Below are 19,146 nucleotides of genomic sequence, written 5' to 3'. Positions count from 1 at the left end.
AAATAGGACCAGAACCTTGTGAAATCAAATGTTTTTGACTGGAGCTGATGTCTTGAAGTTTTTGCTGCCTCTTTCTTCCCTCAAGATAGATTCCAGAGAATGGTTGAGAATTTAGGTCTCATCTGGCCATTGTCAGCTTATGGGAAGATATGTTTTGTCTCTAACCCAGTATTTCTAAAATATTAGCTCAAGCCTCATATGTTTATGTGATCTGCTGACTTCTGGACTTCAAGTTCTGGATATTTTTAGCTCTCTGATTCTACTTGTTTTAATGTTCCTCCTTGCTGCAAATGAGCAGTTCCCACTTAGGTCTGCTATTGGACCCTGACAAGGAGCAAAAAGGGGTGACTTCGGATAGCTGAGCTGCACAAATGGTGAAAGATTTTGCCAAGCTGTGTTGTCTCAAACTTTTGATAAATTCTGTTGGAGGAAAATAAAGAAAAACTGAAGGAAATGGGCCAAATGTTCCTCATTTTTGTTGGATTAAGTTTGAAGGGTTTTTTTGTTTTCATCCAACAAATGTACAGTCCAAGCAACCAGCCAAATCCCTTTAGTCCTTATTCTATTATATGTGTTTTCACACCTGCTTTGGGTAACATCTGCTCATGTTCTTAGGAGCTTGAATATTGACTAAATAGTAATTAGATGTCAAGGTGGTTCCCCATTCTCTTGTCAATTTCATATTATTAACAATTACCATATTTCTCCAAGCTTATTTGTTCTGCATCTGGAGAGTATGGCCTGCTCTTTCCTGCTAGGCTGCTGCTGCCACTTGCCTATGTGATTTGATTCTGTGTATACAGCCCTCTCATAGCTACAGCCCCAATTGTATTACTAAAATAAAAATTCCTAGATTCTTTATTTTCCTTCCAAGTTTCAAAAGGTAGAATGTCTCATACATCTATATTTCATTACCAGTATTTAATTTACTTTGCTTTTTGGTCATTCCTCGATTCAACCAACATTTATTGAGCACTTACTGTACACAAGGGATGTGTGCTGGGTATCGGAGGCATGCAAAGTTGAGAAAATTGTGATCCAGAATTGAAAGCATCTTTCAGCCTGAGACAGCGAAAGGCATGTGTGTGTTTAACATGAGACAGATTTTTGTTATATGCTTTGATAGTAATGTGGACAGAATGCAAAAAAATTGCAAGTAGCTAGTTGAGTAGTGGCATACTGATGTTTGACATATTCTAAATCTCCAGTTGTGAGGTAGCAACGCTAATCAGAAGTGATAGTTTTCCATTTCACTTATCTATCTACGTACTTCATATATTCAAGAAGGATTGTATTCCCTCAGGCAAGTCTGTAAAGGAAAATGACCCTGAGGCATCCCTTTTTGCTTGGCCTAGGTTCCTTTCCTTCTAATGGGAATATGCCCTCAATTCCATAGTGAATTTTATAGGTACTGAGCATTTGAACACTGTTATTTAATCCAATCCATACCTTACAGCAGCGTGTATGGAAGGCATTATTATTATTCTTGGTTAAAAATGGTAAAAAGAGGGGTACATGGGTGGTGCAGTCGATTAAGCATCTGACTCTTGGCTTTGGCTTAGGTTGTGATGTCGTGGTTGTGAGATTGAACCATGCTTGGGGCTCTGTGCTTAGTGCAGAATGTGCTTAAGTTTCTCTCTCCCTCTCCGTCCTACCCTTCTGCTTATGCTCTCTCTCTCAAATAAATAGATAAATCTTTTTTTAAAATAACTGAGTAAAGATATCAGAAGGTTTGAATGAATTTCGTAATAGCTAGTATATGACCGAGTCATGTTTTAACACTAATATCTTGACTAAATGCCCAATGGCCACATCACAGGTTCCACATGAATAAATTAATTCTCATGAGAGAGACAAGGGCTGGAAGTTTTCCTTTTTTGGTCCTTCTCAGCATTGTGATCAGTGCTCACCTTTGATCTGTTACACAGTTCTGGGGGGCATGGAACCCAAAATATGATGCTTCTATGCCAAGGTGTACCCTGACCTGCCCTTACTACAGAAGAAAGGAAGATGATCTAAGAAACTAGACTAGTTTTTGGTATATATTTTAACTCTACAGATTATGTTTATGTAAATTAAGATGTCTTTTTGGTAACTTTCAAATCATAAATATTTAAAATACCCATCTACAATATTCATAAAGATGCGTTATGAATGGATATGTGTGCATTTATAGTTTGTGTGTATGTGTACACACATATATATATGTATATTTGGAGGATCTGCCTCTTAAAACTGAGCTATGTATTCAAAGGCAAAGAGTATATTTAACTCATTTTATCTGACAGTGTATTTAATCAAAATTCCCCTACTACATGTTTGTATAGATTCTAAGGCTGCCTGTGGTACCTAGAATGGAAGTGAAAGATGATTAATCCTTCCTGTGTGTTTTCTGGAAATTTGACTTCCTTTCAGATTGAGGAAATTTGTGTGGTCTTTCAGAGGTGCTCAATTCATTTTCTACTCTGATATTCTGTATATAATGGCTGCATTCTTGAAAAAGTACAAGCACATTAGAGGTTAAAGCTGTGCTCTCAGTTTGGGAGAACCTACCATATCTAAGCCAAAGTAATTATATGCATAGAGGTTTTTTTTTTTTTTTTTGAGATTCTGTTTTTGTAACTTGCAGTTAAATGTGGAACAATAATTACAGAAGCCTTTAATTTTTGTTTGGCTGCTGTCTTTTGTACTAACACGTTCACTTTCTAGAAGGCTGATGTTTCTCCTGCAATTACCATAAAGTCAGATGGGCAAAGGCTTTGAGTCCCTTTTACATAGGTTAGAAATCTTGTTTTTTTCTATAGGTCAGATGGCTAGACTTTGACATCTCATTCGAATGAGTAAATCAGACTCCTGGTAGTAAGATTTAGATAAGCGAAGTACTGTTATGGCTTCATGACTAACTGGGCATCAGAATATCATGAATGGTGCAAAGAATCTCAGCATTTGAAGGAGAAATTAAGTAAAAGATAGACTAAGAGTGCATTTTCTGATCTCACCTTATCATAGATTGGGGAAAACTGATCTCGTTAATGTACTGTGGGCCATCGAGAACTGGGGGAGATTAAGATGTTAGAATGTCAGGTTTGTAAAATCCTTCGATGTCTGTCTTGGGCTAGTATGTTTATAGAGTGCAATGGAGAGTGAATGCCATGGGGTCATGTGGAATGTGACTATAGATCTGAGAGCTTTAATGGGCTAACTGATGTGTCATTGCAAAAATTATGTACTTTCTCTTAAGGATCTCCCTGACTTGGGTTCTTCCTTATTGTTCTCGTTTGTTTTAGATTTGGCCCTGGCACTATTCTACCCTACAATGTGGAAATTTCTTGGGGAGCAGCTTTCTATGCAAGGATTGTAATTCCAAATACCCCCTGCACTTAGGTGTGGACATATGAGTAGTTCTTATCAATGCTGTGAGAATAAAAGTGGGTTCTATTATTGGGGGGCCAGGTGTATCATTGCCATATTTCTTTGTTCTCTTCCATATTTCTTTGTTTTCTTTCTGCTGATTAGATGCTGACAATCATGAGGGCTTTTTTTTCTTTTCTTTTTTTTTTTCAAGATAGTAGGAAACTGCAATCCTGAATTTGACCAAGAACCATCAAATAGAAACATGTGGTCTGCTAGAGGAGTGAAAAGACCCTTAAAATTTTTATTGTGTTAACCACAGTTTGTGGCTTTATTTGTTACTGCAGCTGGTGTTACCGTAACGAAACATGTAAGATAGTTTTGAGTTAATATTCTGAGTGGTGGAGTGAAGAGCTAGAATACCAAGGTATGGTGAGTCAGAGTAGGAAACGTGAGAGCACTAAGTTTGGAAGTGGTTAGCAGTGAAAGCAAGGAAGTGTTAGGATCGTGAATAGCTAGAGATGTGTACAGAATTGACCTCACAATCCGGTGTCAATAAAAAATTTTTTCAATTAATCTCTATGCCCAATGTGGGACTTGAACTCATGACCTCAGTCCCTTGCTTCTCTGACTGAGCCACCCTGGTGCCCCACTCTCAATGAAATTTGAAAACTAATTCCTTCATAGTGTTTTTATTTACTTTAGTGAAAATCTTCTAATTGATTTTGATTCAGACATCTATGCATGAGTTGTTTGGAAATAAAATTCAAACATCAATCTCCATTATATTAGAAAACTGTCCTTGTTTGAATTTTATTTTTTTAAAAGATTGTATTTATTTATTTATTTAACAGAGAACGAGAAAGAGAGAAAGAGAGCTCCAGAGAACACAAGCAGGGGTAATAGCAGAGAGAGAGGGAGAAGGTTTCCAACTGAGCAGGGAGCCTGACATGGGGCTCAATACCAGGACCTCAGGAACATGACCTCAGGAACATGACCTGAGTCAAAGGCAAATGCTTAACCAATTGAGCCAACCAGGTGCCCCTGATTTTTAGACAAATAATACAATTGTCACATTCTAATTGGATGGGGGCTGGTGGTGTGGGCAGTAAAAGAATTCACCTAAGGCAGAACAAAGAGAGAGAAGTTTAGTGAATGCACTGCAAGGGAGCCCCAGGCAGGACAACAGAGGAGAGACTCTCTGCCCCAAGGTGGTGGGGAGGGACTATAGTTACAGATTAGAGTGAGGAAGTATGGGAAAATATGGAATTTTCTCCTTTTTTGTAATCTTAGGAACTGTGCCTGGTTATAAGTAATCCATTGATCAATTAGGGCCTATGGCTGGCTATTTCAATATGGGTCACTTATGAGCCTCTTTGTGTCAGCTTGGTAGTGTCTGTGGGCCCTTTTGCCTTGTTCAAGTTTCCATTGCTCAAGGGTGTATCTAAAAGTGGCTTGCTTCTACAACAATGATAAATTTTTAAATGCATTTAAAGGTACCAGTAAAGTCATAGTCTTAAAACTAATTTCCCTTGAAAGAAAACACATATTTATACTGATCCTCAGAAAAAGCACTCTCTAACAGTTTTAGTATGTTGACATTGTTTTTAAAGCCTTATTTACTTTCTCTTTTTTTCTCCTTTCCTCTTTATTCCCTTTCACTATTTTTTATATTCCCCAAATGAATGGGAAATATCAGAGAGAGTGACAGAACACCCCTGGATCACAACCTCAACCGAAGGTAGATGCTCAACCACTGAGCCACCCAGGTGCCTCTAATAAGTACTTTTCATAAGTACTTTCATTATCCCTGTTTTCTGCTCTCATTTCCCATTATCCTCAAGAAAATATATGTAAAACAAAGATACAAATTAAATTATAAGCCAGATCATTTATGACAATAGAATTCTGATCCACAGCCTTGATGGCAGCCAGCCTGAGAAGCCAAACCACACCTATGGTAGTCAGTGCAGAATAGTTGGGACATATTCAATGACTACCAACTTCTATATTTTTTGCCTTCACTTCCAAATCAGAACCAATCAGAGAAAGAAAGGCCTCTGAAAGTAGTCATATAAAATGTCTTATGTTTACTTAGCTTACCTACAGCTTCTGTATCTAGCACAAAGTACACAAGCATTACTTATGACCAGCTATTGCTAGCTCTCATGGGATCATCTAAGTCTAAATCCTCTCCTAATGTATGAAAACTTTCTTCTTCTTACATATATTTTCATTACAATTTTAATTCTTGTGTCTATCTCTCTAAACAGTATAACTTCACCAAGAATTCTTTGGATCTTCAGGATCCACTCTAAGGAGTAGTTGACTGGAACAGAAATGTTCATTGGAGAATCATCTTAGGAAAAAAAAAAAAGAAGAGAGAACATGGCACTGTTTTTTATTGGTATACAGAGACCAGCAAACAAAATTCTCACTCAAAAATTGCTTCACTAAAAGGTTCTTTGGCCAAATCTAATGAGAAATTTGACAAACTTATGCAGTAAGAAAGTAGGCTCATTGCCTTCATAAATCTTCACTCTCCTTATTCTCCATTTGCCTCCTTAATATCAGGTTCCCCTTTTCTCCTTAACTACTACTGTGTTTGCTCGCCTTCCACATCTCCCATTGACTGCTTCATTCTCTTCTTTTTTTCCTTAATTTAAAAACAATTTAAAAAAAGATTTTATTTATTAATTAGAGAGTGAGGGGTGGGGAGCAGAAGGAGACAGAGACAAGCAGACTCCACACTAAGCATGGGGCTTGATGCGGGGCTAGATCTCAGGCTCCTCCTCTTCTTCTTGTTCATACCCTTTGCCTTTCTCCCGGTGACGGTCTAAGACCCCAGGATACCATTTGCCTCTAAAGATACATCCATCCCATGAGATGAGCCTGCAGGCTACTGTAAAATTCAAACCTCAAATCCATGTTAAATTTCAGGCTATAATTTGAGACTTTCCTAAACACGGAGAAGGCCAGCAACTATTTATAGGAGCATTAGAATTCTTTTGGATGTATATATATATATATATAACCTCAGATGCTAAATTTTGAATGGCAAGAGATGATGGAACTGACCCCAAGGGACCTTCTTTCTGCAAAATAAAGTTGATTCTTGCTACTATAAACCCAAGGGTTAAAAGAGACCCTGAAAGTAGGAAATGAAAGTAATATTGAAATATTTCCAATAGTAATCAGTTGGGCCATAATCCAATAATGCAAATAGAGAAAAGATGATATTAAAGTGGGAACCATCCCCCTCTCTAAACTACAGGTGTTGTAACATCTGGCAGAACATTTTGAGATCATTTTTGAAGAATAACAAGGCAAGATTCAGACTATGGTCCTGCCAATCAGCCTGGGGAGCATTTCCCAATAGACTATCTATTGACTAGGACACTTGTAGGTATTTTAAGGATATTTTGTTTTTTGTGTTTTTTTAAAAGATTATATTTATTTATTCATGAGAGACACACACAGAGAGAGGCAGAGACAGAGACAGAGGGAGAAGCAGGCTCCATGCAGGGAGCCCTCTGTGGGACTTGATCCGGGACTCCAGGATCATGCCCTGGGCCAAAGGCAGACGCTTAACCATTGAGCCACCCAGGAGTCCCGGAAGGGATATTTTGAACAAAAAATAAGGCAAGATTAAAAAAAAATCTCAATTCAGATCAAAGAAGACACACCAAGGAAGGAAAAAAGCATCCATTATCCTGTTTTGCCCTAAACACTCAAGGTGAACTAACTATAAATATATATGGTCAACCTCATCAATTTCTGACACATAATGGGCACTGCTTCCTACATTAAATCCTGTGACTTTTGCTCAACTTCTTCCTTGGCATAAATACAGCACAGGTGTTAGGTATTTACAATAGCCCACAGGTTTTTCCTGTCTTTTCGACCTTAAATATACCCCTTAAACTTTTGACTAAATGGCATTAATTCCTGCTCCTTGATATCACTCTTGAGAATTTAATAAGGAAAGATTTACTTTGAAAGTGGAATTGCAGGGCACCTGGGTGGCATTCAGTTAAGCTCCCAGACTCTTGGTTTCAGCTCAGATCATGATGTTCTACGTTCTGAGATGGAACCCTGCATGGGGCTTTGGGCTCAGTGTGGAGTCGGCTTGGAATTCTTTCTCCCTCTCCCTCCACCCTTCCACTCCAGTGTGAGCTCCTTGTCTCTCAAATAAATAAATAAATAAATAAATAAATAAATAAATAAATAAATCTTTAAAAAAGAAAGAAAGTGGAATTGTAATATCAAATGCATGCCAGAGGGATTATTTCTTGAGACTTCAGAGAACTCCAGTATTCAGATAAAGTTATGTCTGCTCTAGATATAGCTCTGTCTTCTCCATTGTATTGGATGCACACCCCAGTTGAAGATCTTAACACCATACCAAACACTCTATGGACTAAAAATTCTACTGACATAGTAAAAACAATTGGAGCAGAACCTATTAAACTTCAGACACAAACTTCCACAATATCTCTTGGATCCGGAGGCAAAGAAAAGAATCAGACCTATGGTTGAATACCTTATGTCTAAGGGCCTTCTCATACTCTGTACTGGCCCTATAACACTTATGTCTTGCCAGGAAAAATATTAAATGGATGAAGATACTTATTTGTTCAAGATCTTAGAATATTAAAAAAAAAATTATGTCTCTCTCCTCAAGAGTACTTAGTCCAAATACCAACTTGGCCTCAAATCTGTCCAAAGTGATCTGTTTAAATACAGTGAAACTTTTCTGTTCTTTTCAGTGTGCCCCTAGCCCAGGAGGACAATGATACAGTGGAAAGTTATGCTCCAGGGGTTTACTGAAGCCCACTCCTATTTTTCCCAGATCTTCATTCAAAAATTAGATCTAAATTTCCTGTGTGACTCAGTTTTGATACAATAGGTGGATGACTTATTCAAAGAACAAATACTTTGTCCAGAGACCAAGGAAGCCTATAAAAAAGATTCCATTTCTTTGCTTTCAGCCTTAGCACAAAAAGGACTTAACGTTTAAAAAGATAAATTACAAATTTGCCAAAGTCAGTCCATTATTTACAGTATGACCTATACAAGAGGGAGAAACACTCTCCAAATAGACTAAAGATTATTCAAACATAATGTATAGTCCTCATCAAATGATAACTAAGAGAATTTCTAGGCTCATCTGGATATTGAAAGAAATGGATGTCATGTTTTTCTGAGATTGCAACACCTCTTTTATAAGCTGACCAAGTGATCAGTAAGAGATCCTCTGCTCAGGGAGCCAAGCATGAACAGGTCTTCCTACCTACGAAAGACCCTTTTGTCTACTTATACATGTGCATTTTGATCAAGTCCTCATGATTTTAACTTAACATCATGGGAACCATCAAAATCCCATTGTGTAGAGAGTTTCTTGGGTGGCTCAGTCAGTTGGGTGTACAAATCTTGGCTTCAGCTTGAGTTGTGATTTGGGGGTCATGGGATCAAGCCTCTCATCAGTTTCTGCACTCAGCATGGAGTCTGCTTGAGATTCTCTGTCCCTCTCTCTCCCCCTGTGCCTCCTATGCACCCACCCTCTCTCTCTCAAAATAAATAAATAAATAAATAAATACAATATTTAAAAAAACAACAAAACATCATATATAGTAACTTCGCCCTTGACCTGGATGTAAGACTTACCTTCCTTGTTGCACAGCAATTGCTGCCACTTCAAAACTTGATGCTTTTGTGGAACTCGTTCTAAACAACCCATTTGACTTTATGATTTCTCACACCATACAACCTTACTATTGATTAAGAACACAAAATGTTTGCCAGCAATCCAGTTAACCTCTTGAGATGCTGTTATTCTTTCCTTCTTAAATACTGTTCCCTGTTCCCTCATCCGGAAACCTATCACTCTCCACTCTTCTCCCCCTGCCAGAAAAAGGGAAACTCACAGTTGTCTTACTTCAGTTAGGGAACTTTCTATACCTTGCTCTGATTTATGGAGACTCATTGAGAACTGTGACCTATTATTATTTCTTAATGTATCATACCTCAAGGGTGGAACTGGAGGCTACAAAAGCAGGATATGTTTTCACTAAATTAAGCCCTCCTTTAAAATATAGTTTTCTATCTGAGATAAAATTCAATGCAGAGGCATAACTTTTGGTACTTATTAGAACCTGTAAACTACCCAAAGAACAGAAAGTAACCATTTATATAGATAAGTATGTTTTTGGAGTAGTATGTGACTTTGGGGTGTTTTAGAAAAAAAAGAAGCTTCTTACCTCTGTTGCAGCATCCACAAAAATGCACAAAAAGCTGAGAAACTTTTAAATGCACTGTTACTTCCTAAAAAGCTGGCTGTTATAAAGTTTGAGACTCATATAAAAGGAGAAAATATGGAAATTAAAGGAAAATCTCTGTCAGATGATTATACAAAACAAGCAGCTTTATCTAAAGATGTGATCCCATCTAAACCCCTAAAGGATATTCCTCTGGAGGGGCTGAAAAAAGCTATTAGGCAATATCAATGTATAGCTGCTTCTTTTGGAAAAGAAGAATGGAAAAAATCTGGTTGTACCCTTCACTCAGGTAGTGTTTGTGATCACAGGACGGCTGGTTGGTGGCACCAGATGATTTCAAAGAGATATTAACTAAATTTCTCCATGAGGCCACTCATCATGTTATAGACAAATTGCTTATTATCTTAAATCAACATTGTCTACCAAACTAAAAATAACCAAGAGAGCTTATATTCAGGTCATGTGCCACGCATGAACAATGTAATATCTGAAAAACTTTAAAGATATAGCATGAACATGAAAGAGCGTTAAGAGCCATTTGACCAAAAAGCCCACAGCAAATATCATTCTCAATGGGGAAACACTGGGAGCCTTTCTCCTAAGATCAGGAACAAGACAGGGATGTCCACTCTCACCACTGCTATTCAACATAGTACTATAAGTCCTAGCCTCAGCAATCAGAAAACAAAAAGAAATAAAAGGCATTCAAATTGGCAAAGAAGAAGTCAAACTCTCCCTCTTCACAGATGACATGATACTGTATGTAGAAAACCCAAAAGACTCCAAAATTGCTAGAACTCATACAGCAATTTGGCAGTGTGGCAGGATATAAAATCTATGCCCTGAAGTCAGTGGCATTTCTATACACTAACAATGACACTGAAGAAAGAGAAATTAAGGAGTCAACCCCATTTACAATTGTACCCAAAAGCATAAGATACCTAGGAAGAAACCTAACCAAAGAGGTAAAGCATCTATACCCTAAAAACTACAGAACACTTCTGAAAGAAATTGAGGAAGACACAAAGAGTTGGAAAAATATTCCATGCTCATGGATTGGAAGAATTAATATTGTGAAAATGTCAATGTTACCCAGGGCAATTTACATGTTTAATGCAATCCCTATCAAAATACCATGGACTTTCTTCAGAGGGTTGGAACAAATTATTTTAGGATTTGTGTGGAATCAGAAAAGACCCCCAATAGCCAGGGGAATATTAAAAAAGAAAACCAAAGCCGGGGGCATCACAATGCCAGATTTCAGGTTGTACTACAAAGCTGTGGTCATCAAGGCAGTGTGGTACTGGCACAAAAACAGACACATAGATCAATGGAACAGAATAGAGAACCCAGAAGTGGACCCTGAACTTTATGGTCAATTAATATTCGACAAAGGAGGAAAGACTATCCACTGGAAAAAAACAGTCCCTTCAATAAATGGTGCTGAGAAAATTGGACAGCCACATGCAGAAGAATGAGACTAGACTACTCTCTTGCACCATACACAAAGATAAACTCAAAATGGATGAAAGATCTAAATGTGAGACAAGATTCCATCAAAATCCTAGAGGAGAACACAGGCAACACCCTTTTTGAACTTGGCCACAGTAACTTTTTGCAAGATACATCCATGAAGGCAAGAGAAACAAAAGCAAAAATGAACTATTGGGACTTCATCAAGATAAGAAGCTTTTGCACAGCAAAAGAAACAGTCAACAAATCTAAAAGACAACCTACAGAATGGGAGAAGATATTTGCAAATGACCTATCAGATAAAGGGCTAGTTTCCAAGATCTATAAAGAACTTATTAAACGCAACAGCAAAGAAACAAACAATCCAATCATGAAATGGGCAAAAGACATGAAGAGAAATCTCACAGAGGAAGACATAGACATGTCCAACATGCTCATGAGAAAATGCTCTGCATCACTTGCCATCAGGGAAATACAAATCAAAACCACGATGAGATACCACCTCACACCAGTGAGAATGGGGAAAATTAACAAAGCAGGAAACCACAAATGTTGGAGAGGATGTGTAGAAAGGGGAACCCTCATGCACTGTCGGTGGGAATGTGAACTGGTCCAGCCACTCTGGAAAACTGTGTGGAGGTTCCTCAAAGAGTTAAAAGTAGATCTGCCCTACAATCCAGCAATTGCACTGTTGGGGATTTACCCCAAAGATACAGATGTAGTGAAACGCTGGGACTCCTGCACCCCCATGTTTATAGCAGCAATGTCCACAATTGCCAAACTGTGGAAGGAGCCTCGGTGTCCATCAAAAGATGAATGGGTAAAGAAGCTGTGGTCTATGTATATAATGAAATATTACTCAGCCATTAGAAATGACAAATACCCACCATTTGCTTCGATGTGGATGGACCTGGAGGGTATTATGCTAAGTGAAGTAAGTCAATTGGAGAAGGACAAACATTATATGGTCTCATTCATTTGGGGAATCTAAAAAATAGTGAAAGGGAATAAAGGGGAAAGGAGAAAAAATTAGTGGGAAATATCAGAAGGGAGACAGAACATGAGAGACCCCTAACTCTGGGAAACAAACTAGGGGTGGTAGAAAGGAAGGTGGGCGGGGGGTGGGGGAGACTGGGTGACGGGCACTGAGGGAGGCACTTGATGGGATGAGCACTGGGTGTTATGCTATATGTTGGCAAATCGAACTCCAATAAAAAATATACAAAAAATAATGCTTTATTTAAATGTACTTTTTCTTTTCTACCACCAAACTTAAATGTAATGATGAAATATCTATAGAAATTGCTGGGGCCAAAGAAATGCAAAGATTTTTTTCCTCAAGAGATAAAATATCTACAAAGTGACAACATTCTACAGAGAATCAGTGGAAAAAAGCAAGTCAACAGTGATAATTACAACACATGTCTGGTCTTTAAAGAAAACAACTTTGTATGGAAGGCTTTATTTAGTTTGGTTCAAGTGCCCAGTCTTGTTTTCTGAGCAGAGACTAAAGAATTAGTGGGTGGATCTGTTGCTGTAAAAATTATGTAGATCCCCCAAGGCTCTCCCTGATTTTGGATTTCTAAAACAGAATCTAATACATTTTAGACTTAGCTGTCTATTTATTTGCCCACTAGCAAAGCGAATGGCAGAAAAATTAAAGCAGTATTTATTGGGGAGGGAAAAATGTTTTAAGTGTTTTTTTCTTACTATAAAAATATGTACAGTTCATAGTGAAAATTTGGAAAGTGAAGATAAGCAAAAGAGGAAATAGCATATGAGTAATATTTTTCCATGTACAAGTATGGTTTTCTTTTGAAAAAAAATAGGTCTGCTGTGATATATGGTTATAAATTTCTCTCAAATACATGTTAGATGTAGTTTTACTTGTTTTTGAATATTCCTCAGTTGAGCTGTGTTCAACAATTAGGTTGATTAGAATTTTCTAATATAAAATTTCTATAAACCTTCACATTACTAAAACTTTCTAGATATAGAGATTTTTTTTAAAAAAGATTTATTTATTTATTTATTTATTTATTTATTTATTTATTTACTTGCTTGCTTATTTGAGAGAGTGTAGGAATGGAGGTGGGGGAGGGCAGAGGGAGAGACTCTATAGCAGACTCCACACTGAGCACTGAGCATAGAACCCAACTGGGGGCTCAGTCCCACTACACATGAGATCATGACCTGAGCTGAAATCATAAATCTGATGCTTAATTGACTGCCAGAAGCCACCTAGGCATCCCACATATATCTTTTTTTTAAAATAAATTCCTTTAAGTGACTTAGTGCTTTAAAATGATGCTGATTTTATTTCCTTTTTATATTCTGACCAAATGTCTTCTAAAGATAACATACTAAATTATTCTTCCATCTATGACAGAGTTTGTTTCCAAATGTATCTTTGTAAAACACTCCAAATATGTCTTTTGTTTTAATTTACATTCCTTTGCTCACTATGGTGATGGTTTTGGGTTATTCCTTCTTTTACAAATTGCTCATGCCTTTGCCATTTTTTTTTTGCCTTTGCCATTTTTAAGATAATTTCCTTCCTTCCTTCCTTCCTTCCTTCCTTCCTTCCTTCCTTCCTTCCTCCCTCCCTCCCTCCCTCCCTCCCTCTTTCCTTCCTTTTTTTCTTCCTGTTTTTTCTCATTTTTTAAAAAAGTGCATTTGTTTTAAGTGTACCATTAAATAATTATGTGCACTTTTGGTATTATTCCATAACTGAAACATAGAAATTTTCATCATCCCTGTGGTAGGAAAAAAAAAAATTTTTTTAAAGCCATACCCCTACCCTACAGGAAAAAAAAAAAAAATCCATGTTCTAATCCTTCGAACATTGAATGTTACCTTATATGGCAATAATTAAAAAAGACTTTGCAGATGTGATTGAATTAAGGGTCTTAAAGTGGGCAGATTATTTTAGATTTTCAGGATGGACCCTAAATGCAATCACACATATCTTAAGAGGGAGGGATAGATTCAATAGACAGACCCATGTGACAAGAGTGAGAAGCAGAATCAGAGGAATTCTATGCCACTGGCTTTGAAAATGGGAGAAGGTCCATGAGCCCAAGGAATGTTCTGACACTGGAAAAGGCAAGAAAACATTTTCCGTAGAGCCTCTGAAGGAGGGTAGCCCTGTTTGATGTTAGTCCTGTAAGTCACATTTTAGACTTGTAGCCCCTTAGAATTCAGAATACATTTCTGCCTATTTTTTTAAGCCACTGAATTTGTGGTAATTTGTTATAGCAGCCATGGGCAACTAATATTGTCCCCAAGAAATAGTAGCTACTTTTGTATTTGCAGTCAGCCGGTGGGTGACTGAGTGATATTCTGGGTGTCAGACCACCACTGATCTGCATTCAGTCTTTATGATTTTGCTTTTTAAAAATAGTTTCATGTAATAAAATCATACAGCATATAGCAATTTATGTTTTTATTGGAACATAATGTTTTTGAGGCTTATCTGTGTTGTTGTGTGTGTCAGTAGTTCATTTTAATTTTTTTATTGCCATGTAGTTTTTTTTATCATATGCAATACCGCATTTTTTAAGCCATTCTCTATCTGGTGGTCATTTGGATTATTTCCAGTTTTGCTTCATCATGAATAATGCAGCTATAAACATCCCTGTAAGCATGTATGCTTTCACTTTTCATATGTAGGTACTAGGTTGTGTGCTTCATGTTTAAGTTTTTAGGAAACTGCTAGTCCTTTACCCAAAGCAGTTGTAATATTTTAACTACCAACAATATATGAGTTTTCAAAGTGAGAGAAGGAGAGAGGAGGGATGGGAGGAAAGAGAGGGAAAGAGGGAGAGGGAGAAAAGAGAAGGAGAAAAAGAGAAGGGGGGAGGAGGTTGGGAGAGAGAGAGGGAGGAGAAGGGGGGAAGAAGAAGAAATTATAAGAAAACTATCGGAAGATATTAAGGGTTAAGGATTATACTGATCCTCTATAGTCTGGCCTCCCAGAAAAGGAGATGGTTTCCTAAAAAATGCTAAGGACATTATCTATAGCTATGTGTGTAAGACAACCAGTGCTGGTCAACCTGAAGGTCAGAACTCAGCCTCTGTTATGGACTGAATGTTTGTGTTTCCTCCAAATTCTTTTTTTTTCTTTCCACCAAATTCTTATGTTGAAGTCCTGACCTCCATTGTGATGGTCTATGGGGGCCTTTAGGAGGTAATTAGGGTTAGATGAGGTCATAATGGGATTAATACCCTTATAAGGAGAGACCTGAGAGTTTTTCTTTTTCTCCCCAGGCACACACACTGAGAAAAGGTCATATGAGCACACTGTGAGAAGGTAGCTATCTTTTTTTATTATTATTTTTTATTTTTTTATTTATGATAGTCACAGAGAGAGAGAGAGAGGCAGAGACACAGGCAGAGGGAGAAGCAGGCTCCATGCACCGGGAGCCCGACGTGGGATTCAATCCCGGGTCTCCAGGATCGCGCCCTGGGCCAAAGGCAGGCGCCAAACCGCTGCGCCACCCAGGGATCCCGAAGGTAGTTATCTGTAAGCCAGGAAGGGAGCTCTTACCAGGAAACCCTTGATCTTGGACATTCCAGCATCTAGAACTGTGAGAAAATAAATTTCTGTTGTTCATACCATGCAGGTTATGGTATTTTGTTATGGCAACCTGAAATGCTTCTCAATCAAACCAGAGGATGGGTGAATCCATTGCCCTCTTTCCCACTGTGAGTGAAGAAAGAAATGTCATGTCAGTCACTTCCTAGAGGCACAGTTACAAAGCCTGACTCATAGTACTCTGCTCATACCAAGAAAGGAATTGAGACTTCTTAAGTATAATGTAAAGCTGACAGAAAAAGACTGGGGTTATGTTTCCACTATGTCATATTGCTAGTGTACCAAACTCAACTGTTAATATGTAAGGACTTATTTTCACAGAGTTTATTATAGTATCATTAATCTTGGCATGCAGTAGAACACAAAGGAAATGCTCACCTAAAAAAACGTGATTCCATAATTTATTATTCTCTGCCCTATGGAATACAATTCAGGAATTAAAAAGAATGAACTAGAGCCAGTTGATTTTGAAGGATTAATATTTTTACCAGATATTTATTAGGAAAACAACTTAAGATGAAAAGAGGTGTGTATAAAATGACCCCCATTTAAGAATACAGTGAACAAAATTGCAGATGATATTAAATGTTTTTAAATGATTATATTTTTAGAAAGAAGAAAAGTTACTTTCCCAGAAATCAAGATTCTTTCATAGGCTATTCTAATCTCACTCTTTTATTGACTTCTACTATCAGGTAGATAATGAGGACTCCCCCAGATTTCCATCTCTGGCCTAGATCTTTCCTCTCTCTCTTCATTCAAACTTACATTTTCTACTGCCTGCTCATCATCTCAACTTAGAGACTTACAGGTACTGGAGACTCTACTTATACAGACTACTACTATCCTTCACTCTACTTCTCTTTTCCCCCAGATCTCAGTGAATGGCATCAATAACCCTCTTGCTCAAACCAAATCCCCAGTGCCATCTGTTATTTTTCCCTCACCTTCAATACCCACATTCAGTCAACCACCATAGGCTGACCCTATTTCTAAACTATCGCATAAATATATCCATGTTTTTCCATATCCATGCTCCTTTATTTCAGGGTACCATCACCTCTTGCCTGGATTATTCCATATATCTTTAACAAATCTTTTTTTTATATTGACTCCTGTTCCTCTGCACTGCCTTTTTCACGTGGAAATAGGAAACATTTTTCTATGGTGTGATTGGTTCTGTCCACAGTTTAAACCCTTCAGTGGTTTTCTCAATTACTCCTAGGTTAATAATCAAGCCTATTTGTATGGATTCATAACTTTAATAGCATGTAATTGTATGATCTACTCTGGAAAATCACAAATGAAAAAAACAAACACAACAACAAAAATCAATCATTTAGAAATAAAAAAATTACTCTCCGGAATAATTCTTGTCACAAAATGACATCAAAGATGTAATTGCATACAATAAAAAAATAATAATAACAACACTTCAACCTAAGCTGCACTCAGAGGGAATACTCTGGAATCCTTTTTATTTTAAAACAAAAGAAAATAAAACAAAACAGGGCAGCCCGGGTGGCTCAGCAGTTTAGCCCCGCCTTCAGCCCAGGGTGGGATCCTGGAGACTCGGGATCCAGTCCCATGTTGGGCTTCCTGCATGGAGCCTACTTCTCCCTCTGCCTGTGTATCTGCCTCTCTCTCTCTCTTTCTCTCTCTCTCTCTCTCTCTCTCTCTCTCTCATGAATAAATAAATAAAATCTTAAAAAAAATAAAACAAAAAAAATGAAACAAAACATTCAAATGCAAGAAGCTGCAAAAAAATTTAAAACACTGAAAAGCATAAAGAATGAATTAATAAAACAGAAAACAGAAGTTAATGATTTACGAAACAAAAAACAAGAGATTGATAAATAATTGAAAAGTTAATAAAATAGTCAATTTAATGAAAGGTTTACTGAAGGGAAAAAGTGAGGAAACAAAACTATAATGAAGTGGAAAGAAGACAGAGCCACATGTAGGAAAGATATAGAAATGTTTATGAGAAGATATCTTTTAAAGCTTGTATTAGTAAGTCTTGGTAAAATGGAAAATTTTAAGGAAAATACAAAGTGAATCAAACTGCCTCAACAAGAAGTAAATAAGGGGAACAGATTAAAATCATGAAAGTGTTTAGAAAAGGCTTAATTCTCCTATGTAGAAAATGGCATGATCCTGTATTCAATTTTTAAAGCTAACATTATCAAAAGGCCCATAGAGCAATCAAATCATGTGCATGAAAAACTCCTAAATGAGATCTATTTAGGGCTTTAGTACCAAGAAAAATATACAATGACCAAGAAGGACTTAGACCAATTATTAAAGTTTACACCGTTCATACAAAATAAAAAGATTATATGATCATTATCAAAACAATGCCTTTGAATAAAATTCAGCATCTGTTCCTAATAAGATTCTTTGAAAACTAAGAATATCATATTAATTATACTATTCCTCAATATTATAAAAATTGTTTATTGAAAAAATAAAACTAAAAAATTGTTTATCTTAAAATAACAGTCAACATTATATTTAATAATAAATGTTATGTTACATTAGAGGCATTCCCTTTAAAGCTAGAAAGTTGGCAAGGAAGTTATTTGACATTGTTCTGGAAGTTCTATTGTAATAACTTGGAAAGCAAAGTAAGTGAGTACAGATAGTAGAAAAGAGGAAGTAAAAATTAGCATCTGAGTATGAAGACAAACAATGGTTATCAACCTGAAAAGCTCAGGAAAACCAAATGAAAAATTATAAGAATAATATGTCAGTTAAGTTACAAAAAATCAAAACAAAACAAACAAAACTTCATGATGTTTTCAGTCTAAATATTATCACTGATCAGTTAGTAAGCATCATTTGAGAGTCTCATTTTTAGTTACAAGGATGAACGTCCCATTTATATTGGTATGAGAAGGACTTTAGAGGAATTGAACAGGGGAAAAAGCAAGATGTCGATTTGAGTATGTCAAGTTAGGGAAACCTATGAGATTGGAATGCCAGAGTTTAGTGGGCTGGAGATACAAGTTGGGAGTTGTTGGGATATGTACAATATTTAAAGTGGTAATACTTTATAATACAGTATGAATTTACTTCAGAGTGAGTGTAGTCAGAAAAAAACTGTTTCAAGCATTGAGCCTTGGAATGCTCCAAAATTTAAAGTTTGGCTAAATATATATATGAACTAGCAAAGGAGGCTGGGAGGCTGATAAATTAAGAAGGTTATCCAGGAGTTTGTGCTTTTCTGAAGGCCAATTAAATTTGTGTTTTAAGAACAAGGAGGTGATCTTCTTTTCAAATGCTCCTCTAGTCAAATAGGGAATTGGCTATTGGATTTGGCAATGTGGGGACTATTCATAATCTGGACAAGAGGCATTTTGGTGAAGTGGTATGGATGTAAATTATGATTAAAGTGAGTTCAGGAAAAAAAGAAAAGAAAAAGAGAAAAAAGAAAAGAAAAAAAAA

Source organism: Nyctereutes procyonoides, unplaced genomic scaffold (genome assembly GCF_905146905.1).
Source record: "Nyctereutes procyonoides isolate TBG_1078 unplaced genomic scaffold, NYPRO_anot_genome, whole genome shotgun sequence".
Taxonomy (NCBI): domain Eukaryota; kingdom Metazoa; phylum Chordata; class Mammalia; order Carnivora; family Canidae; genus Nyctereutes; species Nyctereutes procyonoides.
Note: the sequence above shows the minus strand (reverse complement) of the source record.